General features: G+C 44.9%; 1 protein-coding gene across 4 annotated transcripts in view; it reads left to right on the top strand.

The window, feature by feature from the left end:
- The first annotated feature begins 321 nt into the window (after window positions 1-321).
- The window catches only part of LOC146207157 (haloacid dehalogenase-like hydrolase domain-containing 5), a 52,867-nt gene continuing 42,411 nt past the window's right edge, over window positions 322-10,777 (top strand). Inside the window, exon 1 of one of the 4 annotated variants that reach the window (XM_084604858.1) lies at window positions 322-339. The gene's annotated coding sequence lies outside the window, so the exon portion shown is untranslated. Of the gene's footprint in view, window positions 340-9,520; window positions 9,538-10,565; window positions 10,727-10,777 lie in introns of those variants that run through there. The other 3 variants (XM_084604929.1, XM_084604703.1, XM_084604548.1) reach the window with 3 other exon arrangements.

Below are 10,777 nucleotides of genomic sequence, written 5' to 3'. Positions count from 1 at the left end.
CTAGGGGACAAGAAATGCAGAGCTATGTTTCGGACCCCATATCAGGTCAAGAAAAATTACTGGGAGAAGAAGATGCTGGAAGAAGCACTTGAAAGCCAAGAAGGACACGAAATATTACCTATCCTCAAGACCCCCTTACAGGAAAGAAGACCGAGAAGCAGAAGCAAATCCCCTCTCCCACCCCTCTCTGCCTCCTCCCCGTCCCCTGTTCGCAGGTGCCGCTCGAGGTCGACATCCACAGGAAGGGCAGCATACCATGCGGACATCCTGGGTGACAAGGCCAAGCGAGCGCCGGACGAGCCATGGAGCCTTAAGAAAAAAGCAGAAGCCGACAAAGAGGTGAGCTTTGACAAGAGAGATTCCCAGCCTGCACAGTACACTCAAAAACTAGAGAGAGAAAATCGTGAACTCAGAGATACAGTCAAAGAGCTCAAAGATGTCATTCAGTCACTCAAGCAGGAGATGCAAACACTTAGACAGAAAATCCACACTCCTATAAACACTCCAGTACCCACTGTCATTCCTCTAAAAGAAAATGATTCCTCCTCCACGCCCAAACACTCCCCTAGAACACCAAATGACAATGTGGAGAAGACAAGCTCCATCCAACCTCCACCCACCAAGCGAAGGTGCGCAGAGAAATTAGAAAACAACTTTGTAATGGAGGAAAAATTTGAAGCTACAATGAGACACACAATCAGCAGAATAGACAGAATAGAGAACATAATCATAGAGCTGAAGCAAGCCATGGAAGCCACTTTTACGCAACTACAGTGCTTAGCTAACGAGTTCAAAAACTTCCGAGAAAGACCTGCGAACAACGTAGAATATTTCATGGCTGAACAAAATGGACAGCCACAACAATAAGGATGAACTGATCCGTATCAAGAAAAACACTCAAAACCTCCACCACAATATTACAGTGGAACTGCAGAGGCTATAAGAGCAAGAAATCGCTCTTACAGCAATACCTAGCTCAAGAAGAAACCCTACCGTTAGCAATAACGCTTCAAGAAACAGGCACAAACTGCGCAAATCAGCTTAACTACCGAGCCTACGTCAGTGACAGAGGTAACAAATCCAGAGTAGCCGTTCTCGTCAAAAAAAAATGTCACGACCATCCAGCATGAAATTACCCCCAAAGATATTGAAACGGTTCTTGTAGAAATTATCACGGGTGGCAAGAACGGGCAAAGCATATTTATTCTCAACGTATACAGCACACCGAAGCAAAGGAAAATGCGATTTAGGTCTCTCTTCAAGAACGCTATCAAAACAGCCGGCAGAGCCCCCCTATTCATCACAGGCGACTTCAATGCCACGCACCAAGAATGGGAGTATAACAAACAAGACCAGAAAGGCAGGCAGCTCTGGGAGGATGCGCAAGAGCTAGCACTCACCCTCCACACAGACCCAAGTTCTCCCACGAGAGCTGGCAACAGTGTTTCAAGAGACACGTCGCCAGACCTCACCTTCACCAAAAACCTAGCGGGACTCAAATGGGCAAATGCTACCCACAATCTGGGCAGCGACCACTTCATTCTAAAACACACGATCCCTCAAGAGATGAAATTGGTACAAAAAAGAGGAAATCCACAAAGGCTCACGGACTGGGATAAATTTAGAGAAGAGAGAAACCAGAACACATCGTCTGGTAGAGTCGAAGACATAGAAAATGGACTGAACAGATTCGCAAACAGGTCCGTGGAAGAAGATGACGCTCCCGCCATCATGGATCCACACCTGCTACGCATGTGGGAGGCCAAAAGGAGCATGGAAAAAAGACTAAAGGGACAGAGGTGGAAATAGAAACCTAAGAAGAAGAATCCAGAGACTCAACAAAGAGATTGAAAAATATGCTGTAAAATTATGCGAACAAAATTGGCTAAATAATCCTGACAACATGGAGAAACAAATGAGTCTCCCCAAAACGTGGAACATATTCCGCTACCTGTTATGCCCCGCACAGTCCAAAACCAACTCGAGCATAAACCAGCGGAAGATAAGACACGTCTTTGAGGGCACAGATTAAGAATTCTTCAATCAACTCAGAGACATCTACGTTGGAGATGGCATCAACCAAAAGCTGCCGACATATCGGGGACTAGACAAGCCGGAGCTAGATCGACCGATAACAGAATCCGAGGTCAGGGCAGAGATAGCCAGCCTCAAAAGGAACTCTGCTGCCGGCCCAGACGGCATAACCAACAAACTAATCAGGAACTTAGACGACGACTCCATTGTCAGCCTTACCAAATACATGCAGGAAATATGGGAGGAGGGTGAGCTCCCCATACAATGGAAATCGGCAGATGTCATTTTTATACCCAAGCCAGGAAAGCCACACAAGTTGGAAAATCTAAAACCCATCTCCCTCACCTCGTGTTTGGGGAAGCTGATGGAGAAAGTGGTCAAAACAAGACTTGCCAACTATATGGATGGAGAAGGACTATGGCCTTATGAAATGGTTGGCTTCCAAAGGCTCCTCGGTACAACAAGACGTCATGCTGAGACTCAAACATGACATCATGGACAAGAGAAAAACCAAAGACACTTAAGTCATCCTTGGCCTAGACTTAACTAAGGCCTTCGATAATGTAAGGCATGACGCAATCCTCAAAAACCGCGAAGATCTAAAAATTGGTGCAAGAACCTTCGCTTACGTAAGCAGCTTTCGCTCAGAGAGAAGACTCAAGCTAAAATTCCTAGAGACAGAATCCCCAATCATCAGGACAACAGGCAGAGGCACACCACAAGGTTCGGTTCTCTCGCCATTGCTCTTCAACATAGCAATGATTAACCTCCCCTCCCTGCTAAAAACAATACCAGAAATCAAGTTTAGCCTCTACGCAGATGATATCAACATTTTGTTAAACACAGGCTCGGACGCAGAAATACAGGAGAAACTCCAGCACGCCGCTAGAATGGTCACAGAGTACGCGGAAAATATACGCCTCAAGTGTTCACCATAAAAATCAGAGCTACTAATCTACACGAACAAAAAGGAAAAGCCAACCTTCAAAATCACAGTGGATGGTCAAAAAGTGCCCGAGGTTAACCAGATTAGGATCCTCGGACTCATCATCCAGGCAGACGGCAGAAACGGGTCCCTGATAGCCAAACTACAGAACTACGCTGCACAAGTAACGGGTCTCAACAGAAGGGTCTCTCTCAAAAACAGGGGACTCAAAGAAAAGAGCCTGCTAAAAGTAGTACAGGCTTATATAATCAGTAGGGTAAGATATGCAACACCCTACCTAAACCTGGCAGTAAGGGAAAAGGAACAAATAGACGTCGTAATAAGGAAAAGCATCAAAAGCGCACTCAGCCTTCCCAGCTGCACCTCTACGACCAGACTGCTGGGAATAGGGGTACACAACACATGGTAGGAAATAATGGAAGCCATAAGAATAGCGCAAATGGAGAGACTCAGTCAATCCGAAACGGGAAGGCAAATTCTAGAATGAGTCGAGCTCCAGCACGACAGAGGGATGGACCCCAAGATCAACCTCAGCAAAACTGCAGAACCAACCTGTACATCCCACCCATGCCAAGAAACATGAGCCCCATTCACAACAAAGAGAGAAGACAGAGCCAAAGCTACCGAAAAGGCGATGAGCAAGCTTGACCCGAACTCCGTGGCGTACACTGACGCAGCCACCGGGAAATCGGGAGCTGCAGTCGCAGCAGTGGTGGACGGAGCCGGAGCCCCTCTAATCATGGCGTCTATAAAAACAAGAAATGCAGTCATCGCTGAAGAGGTAGCAATTGCGCTAGCCTGTGTCGGCACAAAAGCTAAAGTGATTATAAGCGACAGCAAAACAGCCATTTGGAACTTGACAAAAGGAAGATTGTCATCCACGGCTAAGACAATTCTCGAATCCAGGGAGATCTCACGGAAGATCACAATAAAATGGACCCCAGGCCACGAATCGGTGTCTGGAAACGAAGCCGCTTACGCGCTCGCCCGAGATATCTAGCACCGGACGAACGTCGAGCAGGTCGACAACCCAGAACCCGAGGAGAGGTTAAACACCTACCACGAGATCTATGAATACTACAAACTAAACAGAAAAACATTCTCCACTCCACATAAAGAGCTAAACAACGAAGAGGCCAAAAGTCTTCGCAGACTACAGACCGGAAATTACCCCAACTTGGTATGGCTGCACCACTTAAAAGTAGATGACAGACAACACGAAAACTGTAAACACTGTGGACAGAGAGGTACACTAGATCACATAATCTGGCAATGTCCCTTTTCGCCTGGGGCAGTGGCCAACATTCATGACACGGAAGCTTGGGAATCCCTTCTCCAAAGCGAAACCCTTGAGACCCAAAAAGAAGTCGTCCACCTGGCGGCTGAGGCCGCAAATAATCAATGTATCGTTGCGCGCTTCTAGTCACAGAGTCCCAGCCCCCTATTCGGGTCTGCGTACCTGGGTGGGGGAGTAGGGGAACCTCCTGTATCGGCGGCAATAAAGTTTCAAATAATAATAATAATGAAACTCGGCATCGACAAGCTTAAATTCGACTCTGCATGTGTTTTATATGCGCGAATGAAGTCGTAGAAAAGGTCATAATGATCTGCACACGTTATGACCCCATTTAACGTTTAGTATTTGAAGATTCGGGTAAAAAATTGTTGCAAGTGCAACCTTTAGCACGTGTGTCGTCTGTTCACGCTAAGTTTAGCATCCATCATTCATTCGGCCAAAGTTCGTTTTTCGTTGATGTTATCATGCAGTCGCTACATATATCTCTAATATATACTAGAGTAAGCATTCTTTAGAGCTTTTTCGCTAGCAGAAGCTGGATAATTAGACTGCCGGCAACCGCAGTATAGCGATACATAGAAGCGAACTGTCGCGCATGGTGTAGCTGCGACAGCGGAGAGCTGAAAGCATGCAAATACCAGGCAGATATTGTGCACTTCTTTTTTTAGCCTTTACAAAGCTTTTTCGGTTTATGCTGCACTGCCCGAGAGAGTCAGAGCAGCTAGGATTTCTTGTCCTGTGGTGTACTGCAGCTGCCTCCAAGCACAGCCGATACACAATGTTTTAGTTGCTCAGCTAAAATTGTGACATGCGATTATAACAGTGTTGTGCTATTTCTCCAGAAGATCTAGATTTACTTATCAGTGCTTCTAAACCTTAAAAGTGTGCACAATGCTATATTAAGATACATGCTCTTGACAGCTCAACTTATTTTGTTTACATATGTGCTAGTTTTTTTTTCTTTTGAAAACTGTAGGAGGTAGAATGCCAAAGAACTGTATCATGGTTAACATCATACTGTCAATCAATGAAAACATTAGGATCATGAAATAAATAAAAATCTCTCAAGCATTTGATTTTTACTTGAGTTGTATTACGAAGATGCAGCGCATGATGCATGAGTTCCATATTTAGCACTGCTATATTCATTCTGCATGCATATCATACCCCAACATGTATGTAGCCAAGACTATACGGCCAAAAACCTCTACTAATGCTTGTTGAGGGCCTGGGTTGGCTAGTAATGTAGCTATTCTGGCAGTCAGAGAGACATATATCCACTTGCCGAGGCTGCAGTGCATGCGAGAAAACCCCACTCGTAAACAAAATTAAGCAAGCATAGTGTGTGGGACACTTTACGCCATTCACATACAACCGTGGAAGCTCTCCATGCTTGAAATTCCCATGCTTGATTGCCCAATACTGATTGCTGCATTATATCAGTCAAAAAAAGGGAAGTGCTGAAACAAATGCTTTGTTGTAATGGCATCTCTTGAAACCTCCAGAAACTTCAGAATGCAAAACCATCATTTCTTCCAATCAAAGCTGGGAAGAGCCTGTAACTATTTTGCTGTTCTAGCTATACTTGTTGCTTGGAGTCTGACTGGACAGAAAAACTAGATTGTGTACATTAAGATGTTTCCAGTAGGCACATAAGCTGTTAATGCAGACATACTGAAATGTGGGAATGTACTGCACTATATGCAACGTGTTCAAGGTAAAGGAGTCAAGTATGAAAAGCCAGGCATAAAGTCAACTTGTCTTGTGTTTCTTCATAATGAAAACATCAATTGAAAGCAAAGTATCAATGCTTAGCAGAGCTTTGCTACGGGCACCAGAGAAACAGTCAGGCACAAGAAAATAGCCAATGATAGAAGTGACTATAGTCTATTATACAGCCATGAAAGAGCAAAGATTCTTGGAAATAGGAAACCATTCTCGTACTGTAATTACACCTCGTATATTATTTTCACCGGCAGAACTTTTGCAGCACATTTTTTACAACATGTGATTAATGACCTCCAAGAGCAATAGTATATTGTGGCAAAATGCCTAGTACAGGCTGTAGAAATGAGCTTCAATAGACCTGTGGGCGAGTAATAGCAAGCTGTAAGAAAATGCACTGAGCACAGAAATCGGCAAGATTCATACTTCTTACCCACAGACATAAAAGCTGCTAGCTAGGCCAGCCTCTGCCTACCTTGCTTGCACTTCTTGAAATAGCCAATGGCCACCAGTGCCTTGTTTTCTATCTGAAAGCCACGCTACGATTGAAGATAACACATGAACTTCATGTATGCAGCACCTTGCATTGGATCACAAGTAGTACATTCATTTAATTTTCGCATGCACGTTCAGCAGCACTTAGGCCATCATAAAACTGCTTTGCTGAACAGCAAAATTTGGTTTTATACCATGTATTTCAGCTGTCAGCTTTTCTACGTGCCATATAATGAAAGATGAAAAATAGCTGGACAATATATATTAGAGCTGTCCGGAAGTGAATATTTTTATTACTGACCCAGAGTATAAAAAAATGCTGTTAATTTTTATCCTGCAACAGTCTTTAACTGTCTCTCTACACAGCTAGGACAAGATTAAACATTACAGCACCAGCAGGTCTGGACAAGCAGGAAACTTTATCCATCTTGCTTGTATTTCTCCGCAATAGAGGCTTTACAAAAGTTAGCGCCATCTAGTGAAAGAAATAGAAACTGTGCGCCGCGGCCATGTTTTGCTCAGTCCGCCCGCGCCTCCCATCGAGTACGCTGTCAACGTGCGCCTTCGTAGAACCCATGCATGCACCGGAAGGTGCATTGGAATGCTCACAAGCGATTGTTTAATTTTTTAACATCACAGCAGTCGCTGTTAGCTCCAAGCTCGATTCAGAATGATGCCAGCATGTTGTTGCGTGCCCTACTGCAGCCAGCGCACGTCATAGACGCGCACGAAATCATGGTATACGCGTGTATGCGGCCGTTCGTTTGCAGTCCTAATCGGCTTTACAAGGGTCACTTGCATCATGTAAAGCATTACTGCACGTCCCTCTGACTGAGAGCAAGCTCACAGAATGTGCTATCGCCTAAAACAGCAAGGTTAATTGTTTTGCGCGCTATGGAGCCTTGTGAACTTGAAGGATAAATTTATGCTGCGATGGAGGACACGGGAGAAGGAGCAATGCATGTGTAACGAATGCTATTGTGCAAATACGTTCTTTGAAACATTTTGTACGTAGGTTACATTTACCATTGTGTATTTGATTTAAGACACAGGCATGATTACCGAAACTACTTTTTACAGTCGTACGAAATGGTAGTGCTTGGTGCAGAGAGCAATACGGTTGTCTAGTGCGCCCGAGGTGCGTGTTTCACGCTGCAAAAGCAAGCGGCTGCCAAACCCGCGGCGTCTAGAAAAGCAGGAAAAGATGACATTCCACTAGTGTGTTGTAACATGATCACGTACAGCCCGCTTCGACCGGTCCACGTCCAGAGCGCGCAGCTCAGGTTTTATACCTGCCAGCGCGGCCTATAAAATAACGAAGCGTGCGCTTCACTTTTGTGTTTTTTTGAGTCTCCCGGTGATTCGCTAATTCACAGCTACCTGAAACTCACAGCAATTTTTAAATATGTCAAGTTCTTGTTTATTTCCTCTGTCAGAAAGCAAACATTTGAAGCAGTAATCTCATATGAAAGCGCTGACATTGGAAGCTTCGAGGAACTCGGGGGAGGAAGGACTCGGCTGAAACGAAAAGAAATTTGAAAGGTCAACTCACATTACTGCGAAGTGTTTGTGCTTTGTGCAACTGGCTGTGTTCATAAAATCAGATTTATATTATATCATGTCGTTATAGAAAAATTAAAGGGTCACTTAAGCTCCGCCATTAAAGGTATAACGCGATAGTATCTCTCTCTCATACACACACGCACGATGTTTTTTTCTTCGCGTGTTATAGTTTAGCTCTTTTATTTATTTATTTTATTTACCAAATACTGCAGGCCCTAACTGGGCTCTAGTAGGAGGGGCGAAAAGAATACAATGCAGTGAAATATGAATTCATCAAAAGTCACATACTACACACAAGTGTAGTATGTTATATGTTATGTATGTTATATTTCTATTATTTCTTTATTTATTTTAATTTTATTTGACGTTTTATATTCTTATACACCAATACGCATGCGTCAGCAACGATCGGCTTTCCATTCTGAGCAATTTGACACTTTTGAACACATTCTTCAATTATTTCAATTAATCAATTACACATTCTAAATTTTCTTCCTTAGCATCACCAAGCACTGGTTTTTCATTCAGACACCTTTAAACCCTTACTTTCCAATTTTTCTTTTTTTCGTTTCTTTATTTCATCAATTAATTACAAAGATTTTATTAACTCGTCATCGCCTATCGCACACCAATCAATATACAATCACTGGAAGCACAAATTACCCTGACACTTTTTTTTTTACGCAGCCCCCGATTATTTCCGAGACTAATGCCAACTACTGCGTCGACGGCATGGGAAGGAAAGTGCTAAGCGCCACTCCAACTTACGTCAAATTACGCATGATCCTTTTATCATAAAATAAAATGCATCCTCGCTCATTTCACCAACCAAGTATCTTCCAGTGGGATGAGTGACGGTGATTGCGCAAACCAAGCAAACAAACTCGCGATGATCTCTCATAGGCATTTAAGTAAACAACAAAGGCGCACAGACAAAAAAAATCCACATTACAGAACTCTGAATACTGTACCTGGATAGGGATGGCGCTGCGGATTGCCGAGGGGCGGGGGGGGGGCATGCACGACTCGTAGAGCAATTTGTAACTGCACTCGGCAGCGCAGCCGGTGGGGTGGGCCCTGCCACGTCTCGGCTGTCAAAATACGCTTCTAGGCGTCTCTAACAGAAACCGCTAGGGACCGAACAGAGGTCCAAGCACAGCACACTGGGTTAAAACGTGAAAAGCGCGAACAGAACGGCGAGCGCTGACGGACGGACACGAAGCGAACGGATGGAGCGAACAAAATATGGCGGCCAGCGTGGGATCTGGGGGCCGCTCACGGTTGCCAGACGTACTTTTGTAAACCCTCTATTTCTGCGTGCTCACGCTGATTGATTCGCTGGCGAAAGTATGTTTCGTTATCTGGAGTTGAATCAGCAAATAACTGCTTACACAACAATCTATAAACCGTACAACACAACCGCTAACGGTGGCGCTGGCCTAGTCAGGCAACGAGACCAACCATCGGCAGCAGATTGGTGAGCAGCCGTGGTTCTAGAAACTTACATTTAGCAGAAATGGCCGGGGAGAAAACTGTTCAGTACTTACAATATCATATCACGCTATACTGACGGAGGCCAAATAACACAATTTGCGAACCTTTTGAAGATTTGGAACGACCGCTCGCTGCTACCGTCATCATGCGAAAACAGCTCATAGCCAGTCGCCCGAGAGAGAACTTGGCGCTCTTGAACGAGAGCAAACAACCTACTTCACAAAATTTCATGGCTTTTACAGCGCTATCCAACACTTGCCATTGACAAAACACTAGCTACGTGCAACTCGCCGTCGACGGTCAGCCAGCGGATCGCAACGGCCAACTGTTTTCGCCGTTCACAACTCGACGACACTCGAAACTTCTTGTATCGCGTTCTAGTTGAGTTGCCGTAGTTGGAAGCCGAGCACAACACCACATTTCCAGCAATTTAAGCGCAAATATCAAAAGAATAAAGGTCGAAACCGCACGCCTGCAAGGAATGCCAGCAGAAAGCAAACCACAAAAACGACCCGGAAGTCAATATTCACGCGACAGAACCTTGTCGTGACGCAGTGTGGATAGATGGATAAGGCTGAACCCTTTGAATCGGGCGGTGGCCTTTCTTTCAGCCACCAATTAGCCTTTCATGTCAGCCAGAATTTGGACACCACCTATTGCTATAACTGCGGTACCAACGTTACTAGTACATGGAAGAAGCACGAAAAGCACGCACGCCTAATACTCGCTAGCCTAACGAACGCGTAATGGCCTCGGCCAGACGAGACCGCAGCGTGTACAGTCTGGCTTCCGTAGCCCCAGAGTAACGTAACGTTGGCCCCTGCTAGACATCACCCCGATAGCGGACGCAGGCGAACGTCATCCAAGAAAATTCATACGCCATGAGCCATCCCGTTCAATAAAGGACATTCAATTATAGTGAACTAGAATTCAATCAATCAATCAAAAAAGATGAAACACGTGCCGCCTGACAGTTGCTCAAAATGTGACGTCAATGAGATCTGAGCATCTGATTGGCCACTGACGCACACACCCCTCCTTGGCTCGGAGAAAACTCCTCAGTCGCCATGGCAGGTACGGAAAACCGTTTTGAATAACCTAGTAACAACACTGCGAAGCTTATTGATGCGGCCCCTTGGACACAAACTGGCCCCGTAATCTCACATGACTAGGTAAGCAGCTACTTGAATCGTTAGTTCGTCTGAACTAGTGAACTGAGCTGG

This window comes from Amblyomma maculatum, chromosome 1, assembly GCF_055883805.1.
Source record: "Amblyomma maculatum isolate TAMU_Amacu chromosome 1, ASM5588380v1, whole genome shotgun sequence".
NCBI lineage: Eukaryota > Metazoa > Arthropoda > Arachnida > Ixodida > Ixodidae > Amblyomma > Amblyomma maculatum.
This window is presented reverse-complemented; position numbering and strand designations above follow the sequence as displayed.